At 36.5% G+C, this 12,191-nt stretch overlaps 1 protein-coding gene and 1 pseudogene across 4 annotated transcripts in view; one reads left to right on the top strand and one right to left on the bottom strand.

The window, feature by feature from the left end:
* Positions 1-12,191, top strand: part of LRBA (LPS responsive beige-like anchor protein) — a 760,465-nt gene that overhangs the window by 381,934 nt on the left and 366,340 nt on the right. The gene's annotated exons all lie outside the window — the stretch shown is intronic.
* On the bottom strand, positions 4,081-4,999 carry LOC110213650 (exosome complex component RRP43-like; annotated as a pseudogene).

Genomic DNA, 12,191 nt, shown 5'->3' on the forward strand with positions numbered 1-12,191 from the left:
GCATTGGAACATACAAAGTAAAAGAGAAAAAAGAGAATTCTGCATTAAAATGTTAGTCTCTATTATATAAATGTTTCTTTTCTTGTTAAGGGTATGATAAATTCTCATTTCATTCTGGTCTTGCTTGCAATCCCCCCTCTGATCAGCCACTGTGTTCTCTTTCAGTTTGTGGGCCAAGAGCTTCAGAAGCAGCATCCATCACATGAGGGCCACACCCAGGGACTGGGGCTGGGACCAAGCTTCTCTATCACTGCAGTCACAGACATTTCCTACTGACTTTCTAAGTTGTCTTTGGTGTTCATGGGTTGAGAAGTCTGGAATCTGCAATAGCTGCCTGTGATTTAGTCCTCTGAGGGCAGCTCCAGGTTCGATGAGGCCTGTTTTGCTTGTGTGCCCAGGCTGAACTGCCTTCTTCTCCCCGCCTGCTGCAATGTACCTTTTTGATCAACTGTCCAGGTTGTCTTGGGCTGGAAATTTGTTTCACTCTGTCTTTTTTTGTGGATTCTACTGCTTTAGAATGAAGTATGATATCTCCCCCTCCCTTGTATTCTTAACTCTGATCTTTTGAGGGGTCTTATCAATACCCTTTTCTATCCACGTATGCTCTAAGTCACCCTTCTATCCTCTCTTTTAATCAGACCCACTCATCAAGACTTGGTTGAAGTGTAAAAACTTCAGTGAAATGCAACAGTAATCATTCATGCAAGGGACCCTAAGATAGAGACAGGAGGCCATGTATGCCAGGCAAGTCAAACTACTACCACCTTGTCTACTAGCTTCTCTTAGACTTGATGGAGATGGATCAGGGTCTTCTTAACTGTCCTCCAGACCACCAGTCCTGCTTCCAGCTAAGCTTCCATCACTGTCATTGAGGGGAGAAATCATTGTGGAGAAGGGGCTTACCTTTTTCATCACCACCAGCAGCAACTGCTGACCAGCTGCCCATAGATAGATATGCATGTGAGCCCTGGGAGTTGGCAGTATCCCCTCCCCTGTCTCCTTCTGGACAAGTCCTCCCAGAGTTCATCTGTGGAAGAACTCATGAAGAGAAGAGGCTGATCCTCTACCCTCCACCCTGATTGCCAACCGAATGCTACTCCCACGGTATCCTGAGGGAGATACGAGAGGCTATGATTATCCCCATTTTATAGTCAAGACAGAAGTTATGACTTGGCCAGGGTCACACAGCTAGTTCTGGATCTTGATTTGAACTCACATTTTCCTGATTCCAGATCCTATACTTTATCCACTAAGCCACCTTGCCACCATGGTATCTTTCTGATTTGTACCTGAAATTGATATGCGTTGTTTCTACCATTAGAACGTGAGCTTCAAGAGTGGAGCAAAGATGGCGGAGTGAAAGCAGTGACTTGCTTGAGCTCTCCCCCAAACCCCTCCAAATACTCATAAAAAATGGCCCTAAACAAATTCTAAAGCAGCAGAACCCACAAAAAGACAGAATGAAACAAATTTTCAGCCCAAGACAACCTGTATGATTGATCAGAAAGGTATGTCGTGCCAGGCTGGGAAAGGAGCGCAATGCAGCATGGGCGCGCAGGCCGCCGTGAACCTCGAGCAGTCCTCAGAGGACTGAATCACGGGCAGCTGTGGTGGTTTCCAGAGTCCTCATTCCACGAATGCCAAAGACAGCTTAGAAGGTCAGTGGGAAAAGTCTGTTTCTGTGGTGCTGAGAGAGGAAGGTGGGGTCTCAGCTACATTCCCCAAGAGTGTGGCCCTGGGGGCAGCTGCCTCCTGAGCTTCCAGCCCATAGACTAAGGGGGAATCCAGTGGCTGATCAGAGAAGAATTGCATTGATCTCCTTGCCAGTGCTGAGGCAGGAATCTCTTGCTTTGCCCATGCTTGAATCTGGGTCACAGTTACAGTTGGCAGTACTGGGGTGAGGAGGAGCACTGGTGTGGTGGAGCTTTCAGTGGCTGTGAAAGAGGAAACTCTCCTCACAGTTACAGGACAGAAAGGAGTACTTGTGGTCACTAATAGACCAGAGCACAGGCCAGGAAAGGAGTAAACCCCTCACCCCTTATCATACCACCTTGGAAGAACTGAAAATTTACAGGTCCCTACAAGTATCTCTGAAAATAGCTATACAAACCCCTGAAGCTTGGGACTAGTGCATTCTCCACATTGGAAGCAGACTGTTACCTTAACAAAGAGTTTAAAACTCAGGTAATTGTCCTGGATCATGAGTAAGCAGTGCAAAAAGAGTCAGACCATATTATCTTACTTTGGTGACAAAAAAGATCAAAATATACAACCAGAAGAAGACAGCAAAGTCAAAGCTCCTACATCCAAAACCTCCAAGAAAAATGTGAATCAGTCCCTGGCCTTGGAAGAGCTCAAAAGGGATTTTGAGAAGCAAGTAAAAGGAAGTAGAGGAAAAACTGGGAAGAGAAATGAGAGTGATGCAAGAAAATCATGAAAAACAAGTCAAGAGCTTGCTAAAGGAGACCCAAAAACATACTGAAGAACATAACACCTTAAAAAATAGCCTAACCCAAATGGCAAAAGAGGTCCAAAATGCCAATGAGGAGAAAAATGCCCTAAAAAGAAAAATTGGCCAAATGGAAAAGGAAGTCCAACTGCTCAATAAAGAAAATACTTCCTTAAAAATTAGGATAGAGCAATTGGAAGATAGTGACTTTATGAGAAATCAAGACACTGTAAAACAAATCTAAAAGAATGAAAAAATAGAAAACAATGTGAAATATCTCATTGGAAAAACAACTGACCTGGAAAATAGATCTAGGAGAGAGAATTGAAAAATTATTGGACTGTCTGAAAGGCATAATCAAAAAAAGAGCCTAGACATCATCTTTCAAGAAATTATCAAGGAAAACTATCCTGATATATTAGAACCACAGGGCAAAATAGAAATTGAAAGAATCCACAGATCTCCTCCTGAAAGAGATACCCAAAGGAAAACTCCTAGAAATATTACGGCTAAATTCCAGAGTTCCCCGGTGAAGGAGAAAATATTACAAGTTGCCAGAAGGAAACAGTTCAAGTACTGTGGAAACACAATCAGGATAACACAAGATTTAGCAGCTTCTACATTAAAGGACCGCAGGGCATGGAATATAATATTCTGGAGGGCAAAGAAGATAGGATTATAGCCAAGAATCACCTACCCAGCAAAACTGAGTATAATCCTTCAGGGGAAAAAAGGGTCATTCAGTGAAATAGAGCACTTTGAAGCATTCCTGATGAAAAGACCAGAGCTGAATAGAAAATTTGACTTTCAAATACAAACTTAAGTGGAACATGAAGAGGTAAACAGGAAAGAGAAATCATAAGAGACTTATTAAGATTGAACTGTTTACATTCCTGCATGGAAAGATGATATTTATAATTCATGAGACCTTTGTCAGTATTAGGGTAGTTGGAGGAAAAAAATTGTATGTACATATAATAAGGAGAATAAAAGAACAAAGTAAAAAGTGCACAGCAGAGGACAAAAAAACTTACAGGGAAGGAAAAAAAAAAGACGGACAGCTCTGTACACAATGTGTAGTATTTATTATAAAGACTTTCTTGAAATGGAAATTCATTACTGTATATTTTGAATCCTTTTATGTGCTTCTGTGCACATGGCAATGCTTTTTTTTCTTTTGTATTTAAGCTTCAATATTTAAGTTTATAATATGTTTCTTTTTCTTTTCTTTTTTTTGTTCTTCTGGGTTTTTATTTGACTTGCTTTTGTTTTGTTGGTTTTTTTAAGTGTCAGTTTTTTACCTGGCTAGTGTGGGGCAGAAGTACTAAATTAATATGAGAACCCAACCCTGAAATTTTAAAAATTAGGGAGTTCATCTAACAAATTAGGGTTGGTTTTCTTAAGTCAGAGCCTTTTAAACAGTTGCTTTGCTGTGCATTTTTTTTTCTATTAAAGAATACTGTAAAAAGTATAAGGAGGTGGCCTAAGAAATTCTAGGGGAGCAAAAGGACTTTATAAATGTAGCATAATATAAATGTAAATGATATTTGTTTATTTAGTATAAAAGATTTGTGAGCATTGTAACAAAAACAGTTTTTACAAATCCATTTTGAAAAATATGTGCTGGCTGTTTATTTTGGTTTCACACTTTTAATTACTTCATCCATCAGTTTCTTTTCTTCTTTGTTTCTTGTAACTACCCAACTCATACAGTCCTGAAGTTTAGCTCCAGTTAGCCCACTTCTGCCTGTATTGTGTAGACAACACACTTTACCTTCTTCATTCATTATGACTGTTAAGGATCCTGTTTTCTGACGTTCCTCTTCTCCCCTAGGGTCAACTGTGAGTAAAGTGTTATCAAATATAGGAAATGATTTGGCAATCAGATGTGTTATAATATCTAACTGACTTTTCTCTTTTAAATTAACTTTAGCTAAGCCAGTTTCTTCATTTATTCTAACTGCTGGCAATTCAACGTTTCTTAAAGCTGCTAACAAAGCAAATGTTCAGGTGTCCTAGATGTTCCTATCATAGTCAAGGCAAATGAGATCACAGCATAGAACCCACACAAGCTTTCCACGAGAAATGCACAAATCTTCCTTCTGTATTATCTGTGAATTTTCAGTCACATCAGCAATGAACTGATTAGCCACTTGGACCTCTTGCCCAGGTCAGGAATGAAATCTTGATGAACACAGGGGTGGTAGATCCCCATTCGAAACACTTGTTGGGAATTTTGTAGAAGGGATTCTTGGTTAGTAAATGGCTTGATCACAAAGATTACCTTTGGGATTTCAGTGATTCCGAACAAGGCGATATAACCTTTATTGAGTGAATCTACTGGGGTGCTGCAAGCTCTGCTTTAACTCCACGTAATACTGTTGTATTTCCCAGTTTCACTAAAGCAGAACCATCTGCAGCAGTAATTGAACCTATATTGACAGTAGTGGCTCTGAATTCCCCAAGCTCCCTTCCATCTGGACAGCAGTTCTCTTTCCAAAATCTCCTATAATACTCCAGTGGTTCCACTGTTTTGAATCCAGCCACCATGTTGACATGTCCCACGTGCTTCTTCTTTTTCTTTTCTTATTGTGTATTTGTTTTAGTATTTAAATTGAAAATAATTTATTTTAAAAAAAGAAACTAATGCCCTGAAAATTAGAATTCACTAAATGAAGATTCCATTAGAAATATTAAAACAAAGACAAACAACTGAAAAAATAGGAGAAAATGTGACATGTGTGACAGGAAAAACAACTGACATATGAGATTGAGATTAGATAATTTAAGAATCAGTGAACTATCTGAAAGCCATGATCAAATAGCCTACACAGCATATTTCGAGAAATAATAACAGAAAACTGCCTAGATCTCTTAGAAACAAATGGCAAAGTAGAAATTGAAAGAATTCACTGGCCTCCTCTTAGAAGAAACCCCCAAATGAAAAATCTTAGAAACAGTATACCCAAGATCTGGACTTCCAAATCCAAGAAATGAGGTTGGATTTTATATATTAATGTATCCCAGTAGTCATAGAATTAGCCAACTGCCTACTTATGGTGCTTTTTGTTCTTAAGTAAGCATATTTTCACCAATCAAAACAACTCAAATACTTTTTAGCTTTATAGTAATTAACATTATTTATGTTATTCGAATACAGAGTTGTGTATTAAATTTGTTCCTCTGGTAAAATAATATGAGAGTGTCAGGAAGGATTTTTTTAATGAATGAGGTTTACATAGCAAATGCCCTCTGGTGTGTAACTGGATAAACATTGATATTTAACCTGTATTCAGGAAAGGCAGTAATCTCAGGCTAATGCTTCACTTAGCTCCATACCTTTAAAATGATTTTACTTGATCAGATAAATTATATAGTGTCTCATTTTGACTTCATAACCTTTCAGAGTTTACTTGAACTGACTAGTATTTGCCACAGTAGAGCTTAATGATTGTAGCAAATTCCTATACTTGAGTTCTTTCTACTGTGAACATGTTCAGTGGAAAATTTAAGATTTATTAATTTTGTTATGTGCTATGTAAGTATTTCCATTTAAATTCAAGCTACTAGGAACTTCATTATTCTGTTTTGTTGGCACCTGAGAAAATGTTTTTAAAATGAATGAAAGTATGCTGGAGGCAAATTGTTTCTTGGTTTTCTGTAAATAACAGTCTGTTAACTTGATGGAGCCTCAGGTGGATATCTCAAGGCTAAAAAGTTCTTTTGTTTTGACAGTTATAAAGGAAGTACTTCAAATGATAGCCCCAGTTTTGTGGAAAAACCTAGAATTATTGCATTGTGTTAACCAGAGTATTTGTGATTCCTAGTGTTATTTTAAGAGCTTGAATAAGAGATTGAAAAATGTCAGATAATGGGAAGTACAAAGTCTTCTGACTTTTTGTTTCATAAGACTGAAAAGAGCTTGTAATTCTAGCTATACCTATTTTCTTTTCCTGTTGAAAGGGTAAACCATTACTGAACTTAAAAAAGGGGGGGGGGAAGATGAAATGATCTCTAAAATCTCTTCTAGATCTAACAGTTATTTCAGGTCAGTTGATATTTACTAAGTCCCTTCTGTGTATAGAACACTTCTAGAGATTCAGTTTAGATAAAAACGTAATCAAGTTCTTCATGGAGCTCGCTGTCAGATAAACTATACACAGATAATTATAATATATCACATGGTCAATGTATCACAGATGTTCTTTCACTTTTGTTAAATGGCTGAATGTAACTTTGCATTCTTGGAGACCATAGTATTCTATGAATTTCAGGCACTGGTGTTAAAAAAGGTGTGCTGTTATTTCAGGGAGAACATAGGTGGCACAGTGGACACAATGCTGGACTTATAGTTAGGAAGACCGCATTTCAAATTTGACCTCAGATACTAGCTATGTAACTGAGCAAATCATTGGCCCTCTCTCACCTTCAGTTTCCCCATCTGTAAAATGAGGATAACAATATTGCTGTATCTCACAGGGTTTTTGTTAGGAGAAAATGAGATAATATTAATAAAGTGCTTTGCAAATGTTAAAGTGCTATATAAATGTGAGTTCTTATGAACTATTATTGTCCTCATCATTATTATTAAGAGAAATATGCTTAGTCTGGTAAGTTTGTTTATACCAAATGAAAAATTCTTGCTCTAGGCATCCTGAAGTAGATGAAGTTTGTCTATAGTGTTTCCTTTCTTGAGGCTTCCCTTTTGCCTTCGGACTTTCTATTGTGCATTACTCTTTCCCTTGAGAGGGTCAACCTTTGTGTCCTACCTTAGGACCCCCCACCCCCCCATTTCTTTGTACTCCCTCTCCATAAAAAGTAAAAATAAAATCTCTGACCACCTCTTTCTACTTCTTTTTAAAAAAATTTAAAAATTAATTTATTTAATTTTAGTTTTTAGCACTCACTTCCATAAGATTTTGAGTTTTAAATTTTCTACACATACCTCCTCCACTGCCAGATGGCGTGCAATCTGATATAAGCTCTACTTATACATTCATATTAAGCATATTTTTCCATTAGTCATGATATAAAGAACAATTAGAACTAATGGGAGGAACCACGAAATTGAAGCAATAAAACAAAACAACAAAAGGAAAAGGAAAACAAATAGTATGCTTCCATCTGCATTCAGACTCCATAGTTCTTTCTCTGAATGTGGGTAGCATATTCCATCATGAGACCTTTGGAAATGTCTTAGATCCTTGCGTTGCTGAGAAGCGCCAAGTCTGTCAAAGTCAGTCATTGCACAGTGTGGCTATTACTATGTACATTGATCTCTTGGTTCTGCTCATTTCACTCAGCATCAGTCTTTCCATATAAGTCTTTCCAGGTTTTTCTGAAGTCCTCCTGCTCATCATTTCTTACAGCACAGTAGTATTCCATTACATTCATATGCCTTGTTCAGCCATTCCCTAATTGATGGGCATCCCCTCAATTTCCAATTCTTTGCCACCACAAAAAGAGCTGCTATAAATATTTTTGTACATGTGAGTCCTTTTCACTTTTTTATGATCTCTTTGGGATACAGACCAAGAAGAGATATTGCTAGGTCAAAGGGTATGCACAATTTTATAGCCCTTTGGGCATAGTTCTAAATTTCTCTCCAGAATGGTTAGATCAGTTCACAACTCCACCAACAATGCATTAGTGTTCTAATTTTCCCACATCTCCAGCATTTATAATTGTCCTGTTTTGTTCTCTTTCTACTTCTTAAAGGATGTGTTAGCCAGGTTGTTAGTTTCTTGTAAGCTAATCTCTGCTAAAGTGTTAATGTATTTGGAGTGGGCATTTTATACCTATTTATAAATCTTAATTTGTTCTGTTAAATTTTTTTTGAGAAGTTGTAACATATAGCTGAGAGTTTTGTGTAATTCCAGCAAAATGTAGTTTTTTTTAATACCGTGTCCCTACGTATGGTTAATAAAAGGTAAATTTGAAGCAGATCAATTAGTTAATTTACTTTTAAAGGGGAAAAAAAACCCAGGACTAGATGGATTTAGAAGTTAATTCTACCAAAAAAATTTAAAGAATAATTAATTCCAACAGTATATAAACCATTTTAAAAATTGGTAAATAAGAGATCCTACCAAATTCCTCTTGTGACAAAAATGTTCTTGATCCCTAATGACTATTGATGCATAATTGACCATATTAATAACAAACCCAACAGAATTCATGATGATTTCAATAAAAGCAAAAAAAAAGCTTTTTTTCTTTTTAAGAAAATCATTGTTTTAAAAATTCTTCTCTTATTAAATTTTGAGTTTGAATTTCTATCCCTTCCCCCACCTGTCCCCCACCTACTGAAAAGGCAAGCAAAATGATATCAATTGCACATGTGAAATCATGCAAAACATATTTCCATTTTAGCCATATAGTGAAAAACAAAAAGAAAGCAAGCAAGAAAATTATACTTTAAATTGCACTTAAGTTCATTGGTTCTTTCCCTGGAATTGAAAAGCATTTTTTAATTCTAAGTTTTTTGGACTTGTTTTGGATCATTGTATTGATCAGAGTAGCCAAGTCTTTCACAGTTGATCATCATTACAACATTACCATTACTGTGCACAATGATCTTTTGATTCTTCTCACTTCACTTTGTATCAATTCATACAGATCTTGCCTTGTTTTTCTGAAACCACCCCTCTCTACAATTATGTTCTATAACTTGTTCAGCCATTCCTCAGCTGATGAATGTATTCTTGATTTCCATTTCTTAGCTACTATAAAAAGAATTGCTATAAATATTTTTGTACATATAGGCCTTTTCCTTTTTCTTTGATCTCTTTGGGGTGCAGGCCTAGTAATGGTACTGTTGGGTCCAAGAATATGCACAGTTTTATTCCCTTTGGGAATAATTCCAAATTGTTCTCCAGAATGATTGGAACAGTTCACAACTCTACCTCCAATTTATAAGTGTACCTATTTTCTCTCATCCCCTCTAGCATTTGTGATTTCTGATAAGTGTGAGGTAGTACCTCAGAGTTGTTTTAATTTGCATTTCTCTCAACAATAGTGATTTAGATAATTTTTTCATGTGACTTTAGATAACTTGATTTCTTTTGAATACTGCCTATTCGTATTCTTTGACCATTTATCATTTGGGGAATGGGTCTTATTTTTATAAATTTGACTCAGTTACCTACATAATAAGGCCTCTATCAGAGAAACTTAACTGACAAATTTTTATATTACTTCATTATCTACAGCACCTTTTAGCAAAATATTTCCCTGATTATCTCTTTTAATTACATCTTTTTTTTTTAAGCTTTTGCTTTTTCTCAGATCATGATTGCTATCCCTGGGTTTTTACTTCAGCATAATAGGTTCTGCTGCAACCCAGTATTTTAATCCTGTATGGGTCTTTCTGTTTCAGATGTATCTCTTATAAGCAACATATTGCTGGATTCTGCTTTCTTATCTATCTGCTATCCAATTCTGTTTTATGGGTAAAATCATCCCATTCACATTCATAGTCAGGATTACTGTTTATTTCTCTCTCACTATTTTCTTTGGTTTATCCTTTTCTATCTCTCTTTTTTTTTGTCCTGTCCCTTCTTAAAAGTGTGTTTTGCTTCTGACATTGGCCTCCCTTAATCCTCCCTTCCTTTTATTATTCCCACTTACCTTTTATCCCTTTCCCCTCTTATTTTCCTATTGGATAAGATAGATTTCTGTACCCTACTGAGTGTGACTATGTTCTTTCTTCTTTGAACCAATTGTGTTGAAAATGAGGTTCAAGCACCCCATTTCCCATTACGTTATAAAAGCTATTCCTTACCTCCTTTATGTGAGGAAAATTTCCCCATTCTACCTTTCCTTTTCCCTTTTTTCCAATGCATCTGTCTTTCTCACACCTTCTTTTATTTTTAATTATCCCAACATAATAGATTCACACCCATACCTTCTGTCTATGTAGTCTTCTTCTAACTGTCCTAACTAATATTAATGATGTAGTTCTTAGGAGTTATGTGTATTATCTGCATAGGAATGTAAACAGCTTAACTTTAGTAAGTCCTTTATGATTACTCTTTTATGCTTACCTTTTTATGGTTCACTTTAGTCTTCCATTTAATGTCATTTTTTTAATTCAGCCCTAGTCTTTTCATCAAGAATGCTTGAAAGTCCTCTATTTCATTATATTTCCGTTTTCCCCCTCCGAAGTATTATACACAGTTGTGCTGGGTAGGTGATTCTTGATTGTAATCCCGACTCATTTCACTTCTAGAATATCATATGCTAAGTCCTCCATTTCTTTAATGTGGAAGCTGCTAAATTTTGTGTGATTATGACCATGGCCCCACAGTATTAGAATGGTTTCTTTCTGGCTGCTTGAAGTATTTTCTCTTTTACCTGGGAACTCTGGAATTTGGCTATAATATTCCTGGGAGTTTTCTTTTTGAGATCTGTTTCAGGAGGTGATAAATAGATTTCTTCAGTTTCTGTTTTGTCCTCTGGACCTAAGATATTGGAGAATTTTTCCTTTATAATTTCTTGAATGTGATGTCTAGGCTCTTTTATTTATTTTTTTTCTCATGGCTTTTAGGCAGTCTAATATTTCTCAAATTATCTCTCCTCAATCTATTTTCAAGGTAATTTTTCTAATGAAATATTTCAAATTTTCTTTTATTTTTTGAGTCCTTTGTCTTTGTTTTATTGTTTCTTGAATCTTATGGAATCATTAGCTACCACTTGTCCGATTCTAATTTTGAAGGAATTATTTTCTTCAGTGGGATTTTGTACCTCTCCTTCCATTTGGCCAATTCTGCTTTTTCAGGAGTTCTTTTCTTCAGTGAAATTTTGTATCTCCTTTTCCATTTGGCCTATTTTGCCTTCCCCTCTGCCCCGCCAATTTACTTTTTTAGCTTTTGGTTTTCAACATTCACTTCCACAAGATTTTGAATTCCAGATTTTCTCCCCTACCCTCTCCTGACAGCCTGAATTCTGTTTCCCCCTTCATCCCATCTCTTCTTCTTTCTATTACCATACCTCTTTATCCACTGTTTTCCTACAGGATAAGATAGATTTCTATACCCAATTGGGTGTGTATGTTATTCCCCCCTTTTCTCAAATCTGATGAAAGTAAAGTTCACTCATTCCTTCTCATTTACCCTTTCTTCCCCTCAAGTGTAAAAGCATTTTCTTGCCTCTTTTATGTGAGATAATTTACCCCATTTACCTCTCCCTTTCTCCTGCTCCCAGTATATTCCTCTCTCACAACTTAATTTTCTTTTTTATATATCATCCCTTCATATTCAACTCACCCTGTGCTCTGTGTCTGTATATATTCCCTTCAGCTACCTTAATAATGAGAAAGGTCTCAGGAGTTACAAATATCATCTTTCCATGTAGGAATGTAAACAGTTCAACTTTGGTAAGTTCCTTATGAGTTCTCTTACCTTCATGCTTCTCTTGAGTCTCATATTTGAAAGTCAGTTATTCTATTTAGCTTTGGCTTCTGAAGAATGCATTATATTCCTCTACAGCATTGAATTTCAATTTTTTCCCAACATTGATTACACTCAGTTTTGCTGGGATGGTAATTCTTGGTTTTAATCCTAGCTCCTTTGACCGCCGGAATATCGTATTCCAAGCCCTCTGATCATTTAATGTAGGAGCTACTAAATCTTCTGTTATCCTGATTGTGTTTCCACAGTACTTGAATTTTTTCTTTCCGGCTGCTTGCAATATTTTCTCCTTGACCTGGGAACTTTGGAATTTGGCTATAATATTCCTAGAA

Source organism: Phascolarctos cinereus, unplaced genomic scaffold, assembly GCF_003287225.1.
Source record: "Phascolarctos cinereus isolate Bilbo 61053 unplaced genomic scaffold, phaCin_HiC Scaffold_9;HRSCAF=440, whole genome shotgun sequence".
Taxonomy (NCBI): domain Eukaryota; kingdom Metazoa; phylum Chordata; class Mammalia; order Diprotodontia; family Phascolarctidae; genus Phascolarctos; species Phascolarctos cinereus.